Below are 7,286 nucleotides of genomic sequence, written 5' to 3'. Positions count from 1 at the left end.
ATCCTGTTAATCTGATGATTCCATTCCAAGGACATTGATAGGACCATGCACACACTGGTGTTAGGTGTCTGTATGTATGAAGACATTCAGTGCTGTTAGAGTAAAATTATTTGGTCAAACCCCAGTCTACCTATTGTTTTGGCCTATATTTGGGGCTTGACTAACATTTAAATCAGTGTATCTTTAATAAAGTAGAATACTCTCTATAGGGTGACTGGTTCTCAGGCAATGATGAAAGACCTACAAGAGAAGATGGATTTTTCCAGAGGAAATGGATCACAAGATTGTGATAGAAGTTCTCCCTAAATCTCCTTCTTGTTGACCTGCCTCCGATAGATTTTGGACTTGCCAGTTCTTGAAATTGTATTAGAGATTCCTGAAACACTCCTCTCGGTCTCTTTCTTTGTCTCTGCCTTTCTCTCTCTGTCTCTGTCTGTATCTCTCTCTCTACTATCATATATACATTTGTATGTGTGTTTACACACCTACATATATATGTATATATATATATATATATTATAATCAACAAAGGAGGGAAAGGGAAATAGAAATGGAAATGGGGGGATGAGAGAGAAGAAAAAAGAGGAGAAGGGAGGAGGGAGAAATGAGGAGAGAGAAGAGGAGGAGGGTATCTAATTCTTTGGAGAATCCTAAGAGGTATATGTCCTGATGGATATCTTTGTGTGTGTGTGTGTGTGTGTGTGTGTGTGTGTGTGTGTGTGTGTGTGTGTGTGTGTGTGTGTGTGTGTGTGTGTGTGTCTGACCAGGGTAATTTTCTCTATATATTTAGTTCTTTATAGTTGTTGTAGTTCACCATTCTCCTTCCTTCACATTGGAAAGTTGCACCAGTAGAACTTTTAATTCTTCCCTCAGTAGCAGGAAAGCCAGAGCCCTGATTACAAAGGCTTCCACATTGAATCTTTTGGGTGACCTTTCTCCTGATATGTACATGAACACAGGACACAAAGGGACATGGACCCATTAGGATTAAGACAAACGCCATCAAGTATAATTAAAATTGTACCTGATCAGCCAACATACCCTATCCTTAAATTTTGCTGGGAATGGGAAGGAGCCACTATATGCTGCCTGAAGTAGTCTTAATCTAGTTCCAACAAAGATGAGCCCTCTCTGGGCAAGAGAGATGGAACTGAATTGAAAATTGAGTTTTCACTTTGTACTTGCCACCAGGGTATTTGTTTGACTTAACTCTAGCGTCGAAATCATTACAATCCCACCACAACCTTGTGAGGTAATCATTGTTATAAAAGCAAATGAGTTTCCTGGCATTTCAGTACTAGAACTGCAGCTGGCATCCCCGTACTAGTAGGAATATTCTCCTCACAGCGCTCACTTTTGGGTGGTCTGTTGGACATGTTGATCAAGCTCCATAAACCCATACCAGGATTGAAAACTGACTGGCCTAAAGCTTTAAATCCACAGTTTTTTAGATAATATTCCTCCTTAAAAACTATGTTCTAAATATTAAGATCCATAGTCATTATCCAAAATTATATCATTACGCTGAGTTCAGCCATCCTCCATGTACCACAAATCTCAGTCATATCTAATTCATGACTTGGCATAATTTGGATACCTTCATGTTTTTGTCTTCCTATTAGCTGATATGATATATCTAAGCAGGGTCATATATGAGGCGATTTTCTGGAGGTGGCAGCGCGATTGTCCCTTGGTGTCTCTGAATCATGGCATGTGGGAGGCTGCTCTGTCACCAGGAAGACTTACTCTGAACACAAGGGATAATAAGCTTTATTTCTTGTTCCTTGTTCCTTTTTCTTTTTTGTAACATTGGAGTTTTAAATTCATGTATCCCTGTTCAGCTTCACTTCCAGCCGTTGGTATGTTCTTTTTATTCCCCCTTTATTATATCGATATTGAGGTTTCCCATTTTGCTTGAGTGCATGGCTGGACTGTAATACAACTATGGTAGGATTCCTGTCACATGCTTCCTGGTTTAGGCTGAATTCAAACTATCCTCCTCCCACTTTCAGCCTTCCAAGTAACTAAGGTTACAGACATAACCAAGACCCTTGACTCAGACCTCTGTTTCTTTCTTTTAAAAAAAAAAATTATTTTAGGGGAAACATAGGAGGAGGTAACAATGCTTGATAAGAAATGTACTCATTATCTTGCCCATGTAATTGTAACCCCTCTGTATGGTATTTTCACAATTAAAAAAAAAGAAATTTAGAGCAAAAAAATTTATTTTATTGTAAAGGTGCTGTACAGAAGGGTTACAGTTTCATGAATAAGGTCTGGGTACCTTTCTTGTCAAACATTGTTATCTCCTCCTTTGTTTCTCTCCCACTATCCCTTCCCTCCCCTGCCATCCCCACTCTCATCCTCCCAATGTTGTAGAGTTCATTTCCAAAAAAATGTCTTGTGAGTATCATTGTTGCAATGGGTCTACCTGTGTCCTTGTTTCAGCGTTTTGTTATTCCCCTTCCCTCCCCAAATTAGACAAATGTATATACAAGATTCAGGGTACCAAAATAAAGTACAGTGAAAACAGGGAATATACCATAGGGGGAAGACCATACAAAAGAAAAAAAATCACATTGTACATTAAAAACAACAACAACAAAGAAAAACCTCTTGTGTCCATATCTTAGGGTTTATTTTGCTTAGCATCATCTTATATGGTCATATGTAAATAGCTTTTGAGCTTTTCTGCTCATCTCATAAGGTTAACCTAGATGTATACTAATTATTACAAATAGGGGAAACCATGGGACATATATTTTTGGGGGTCTGGCTTACTTCACTTAATATAATGTTTTTCTTAGAAATCAAAAGTTAAAATCCCCCAGAAACAAATTCTCAAAGAAATAATCATCTCATTAATAAGGCTAAAAACTTAAAAGAGAATTCCCTTAAAGAGTTCTATGAAGAGGAAATAAAAATGGCCAATAGACACATGAAGAAATGCTCAAGTTCTCTGGCCATAAAAAAAAATGCAAATCAAAACAACATTGAGATATCACCTATAATCAAGAAATCCAATAATAACAGATGATGGAGGGGTTGTGGACATTGTTGGTGGGAGTATAAACTTGTTCAATCACTCTGAAAAGGAGTATAAAGACTCCTCAAAAAACTCCACATAGATCTCCCCTATGACCCAGCAATCCCACTTCTGGGCATTTAACCAAATGATCACAAAGAAGACCATACTAAACCTATCAGCACAATTATGTTTTTCTCAGCATTATTCACCATAGCTAAGATATGGAACTAACCCAGATGACCCTAAGTAGATGAATGGATCAAGAAAATGTAATACACGTGTGAGTGTGTGTGTGTGTGTGTGTGTGTGTGTGTGTGTGTGTGTGTGTGTGTGTGTGAATTCTATGCTTCCATCAGAAAGAATGAGAGTGCCCATGTTTTAGGAAATAGAAAGACTTGGAAAAATCAGACCTCTGCTTTTCTTTTCTTTTCTTTCTTTCTTTCTTTCTTTTTTTTTTTTTTTGCCTGTCGTTGGGCCTGAACTCTGGGCCTGGGCACTTCAGCTCTTCAGCTCAAGGCTAGCACTCTTCCCCTTGAGCCACAGTGCCACTTCCGGCTTTCTCTGTTATGTGGTACTGAGGAATCAAACCCAGGGCCCCATGCATGCAAGGCAAGCACTCTACCACTGAGCCACCTTCCCAGCCCCTGACCTCTGCTTCTTAAGACATTAAATTACTATTATGTCTTTTGTCTCTGAATAACTCCTTAGTGTATGCTAACTAAAGCATATGATAGTTTATTCTTATTCACAAAGGTTGTATTCTAAGATTCATGGATGGTGGAAACCATGGAAATAACCAAGTTCAGAGACAGTATGATTTTCTTATACTGGTATCCTGCATATTTCTAGGTACATTAGCTTTTACCTATAATATTTCCTTTACAAATTAAGTACAGTAAAAGATTAAAAACATCAATAGAAAATTATATAAACATACTGTTACAAAGGCCATGTGACTATGATCTTTCTATTTTGTTCTATTTCTAAATGTGTTACAAAGTGTGACACAGGATCCAAAAGGATAATTCACATCTTGGGCAGTATGCAATGATCATGAAACTCAGAGTGGCACAAATTTAAAACATATATATTGCATATTTCTGGATTTGTTTTCATTGAATATATTGTCAGGGTTTATATACATTTAAAAATCAATTTATCTATTTTCATTTAATATTTTTGACCTATATTTGATCATGCTAGGTTAATTTGATTAGGATATAATATTCTACTGTATATACATGTGGTCTCTGGTAAGTGAATGCTTTACTCATTTTTTTTCCTGATGATTAAACAAACTCACATGTTGACAAAGAAAAGTACATCAAATTGGTGAAAATCTATCAAAGATAACTAGTAATTTTGACTAATTTTTTTGAAAATAATATGCTGCCTTAGTAGATCTAATGTTTGATCACTGCATGCCTTGGGAGTAGGTTTTTACAACATTAATTTGCTGCCCTTCATTATAGGTGTGTTCCAAGTGTGTCCTAAGTCAACTTATCTCCAAACATTAATAACAAACATCAATGAAGATAAACGTCCATAGCATTTGATTGCTCACTTGATTCATTTTATTGAATCAGGCTCTCTGATGTCTAACATAACAGATCTCAATTATTGGGCAGATTAGTGGAAACTCACGAAAGAACTAATTATTAGGAAAATTCTCATAGATGTTTCTAAATTAACTGTGACAATGGCATGATTATTTACTTAGGTTTTTGAAATGTTGGTGTTGATCTCAAGGCCTCTCTCACTGCTAAGCAGGCTCTGCACCACTTGCACCATGCTGTCAACCATGACATGATTATTGTTACAAAAAATGATTATTATGGAAGGCTGTCTTTTCAAACTCAGTGTTTGTTTTCTTTCCCTCATAGGACAGATAAATCTGGAATCTCAGTAATACTTATTTTCTTGATCTTGGAACAGGTGTAACCATATTAGGAAATGTCAAACTCCATCAGTTTAGCTGAATATAGAAGTTCCATGTGGTGATTTTTAATGTCGTGGAAGGAGAAAAATGTTGATCTGGGAAAAGAGGAAAGAAAATTGTGGGCAAATGTTTAGCTTTCCTTTCCGTTTACTCAACTCTATTTTCCCCCTCTTCTTTGGCATTTTCTTCCTTTAATTTTTCATCACACCTGAACTCTGAACTATGAGATTTAGTGTTAAAATATCCATTGATTTCTATCACACTTTTAATAACACATAAAAAATTACTTAGAAAATAATTTATTTAGATTTCTATATACATATTTATACATATTTTCAGTATTCTCAGCCACAGTAACCTTTCTGTTCATTTATTTAAGTGGAAAAAACTTATTTTTTTGTCTTGTCCTGTTCACTCACTGTACCCTTTGCTGGAACAATCTTTTCTCCAGTCTTCTCCATGCTTTAAGTTGCATGACATTTTTGCAAAAGCACCTGTCCTTACTCTGTAAAAAGTTGCTCTATTATAACTGAGCATTTTCCCTGGTTGTAATTTATTTGTTTTTGTCTTATAAGTTTAACATTTGTCAGTCCCCTGAAGTGCATGCCAAGTATTTCTCCTGCTTTTCTGTGAGCCGAAATACCTTTTAAAATATTTTTGTTATCTTTATGTAGTTGTACAAAGGAGTTGCCATTCAATATTTCAGTTTAGAATACAATGCAGCTTGAGCAGTGTCACTCTTTCCAACATTCTCACCATCTCTCCCAGCCCACCCCATTTTCTCACTTTTTTAAAAATTTTGTAGTATATATACAGAGAGCTTAAAAAACTAAAACCTTAGCTGGGCACCAATAGTTCAAGCCTGTAATCCTAACTCCTCAGGATCTTGGGATCTGAGGATTGTGTTTCAAAGCCAGCCTAGGCTGAGAGATTCTTATTTCCAATTAACTACAGAAAACTCTAGAAGTGCTGATGTGGCTCAAAGTGGTAGAGTGCTAGCCTTGAGCAACAAAAGCTCAGGGACAATGCCCAGGCCCAGAGTTCAAGCCCAGGACTGGGCAAACAAAACTAAACTCAACTAAATTCTCAAATAATCAATAAGCTAATTAACAGATGGGCTAATGAATTAATTAGAAACTACTCACAAGAAGAAATAAAAATGGCAAATAAACACATGAAGAAATGTTCAACATCTCTCTGGTCATAAAGGAAATGCAAATCCAAACAATATGAGTTTCCAACTCAGGCCATCATTAGTAATACAAACAATACTAGATGCTGGCATGGTTGTGGACAAATAGGAACATTAGTACACTGTTGGTGGAAATGTAAATGTGTTTAAACACCCTGGAAAACAGTAGGGAGGATTTTTAGCAAACTGTCCCTAGAACCACCCTATGATTGATCAATTCCAATCCTAGGTATTTATTCAAACGATTACAAACCAGGATACAGTAAAGCCATCAGCACAACCATGTTCATTACAGCACTACTCACCATAATCAAGGTACAGAATCAGCTCAGATGCCCCCTCTTCCCCAGATGATAGGAGAATCAAGAAAATGTTATACATAAAGACAATCAAATTTTACTCATCCATTAGAAAGAATGATCAATATTACATCATTTGCAAAGAAATGGAAAGACCAGTAAATGTTAAGTGTAGTAAATCAGGCCCAAAGAGACAGAGGTTGCATGTTTTCTCTCAAATGTGGAAGCTAATATTGGTTTATAAATATAAAAATAAATATCCCAGGTCATATGCAAGTGTACATAAGTGTACACTTGATTACTCAAATAATGAAATTCCTTAGAGAGGAAAAATCAAGATGCAACAAAATTAACACCAACACACACACACACACACACGAAAAGCATAGGTGGGGTTAAGGAAAGAGGATTAGCTGAATGCAGAAATGTCATTAGAAGCTCATAGAAGCTCAGTTCCTTACTAGACCTAGAGGTGTTTATTGATCTCTTACATAACAATTGTAAATCTATAACAACTTTCTCTAGTAGATTGAAGGATACCTAAAATTAGTACAACTTCTTTTAGTTACAATTGATTGGAAAAAAAGCTCCAAACAGAGGTTGACCAACAAATAGAGCTTTTCAAACTACTGTCATGGTTAATCTTTACTTGAATAGAAATCTGATACCCTTAACAGCTTTCCCTTGACAATTTGGACAAACACTAGATGTCCATAATGAGAGAGAATGAGGTATGATTGGGATGAGAACCAAAAGGCTTGAAAGTTGCAGAATTTCTTTTGAGTGCATGGTTCTTGTTCTTACAGAGTGATAACATCGACTTGCCTT

The sequence above is a fragment of the Dipodomys merriami genome, unplaced genomic scaffold, assembly GCF_024711535.1.
Source record: "Dipodomys merriami isolate MVZ:Mamm:240054 unplaced genomic scaffold, mDipMer1.0.p SCAF_2, whole genome shotgun sequence".
NCBI classification, from domain to species: Eukaryota; Metazoa; Chordata; class Mammalia; order Rodentia; family Heteromyidae; genus Dipodomys; species Dipodomys merriami.
Note: the sequence above shows the minus strand (reverse complement) of the source record.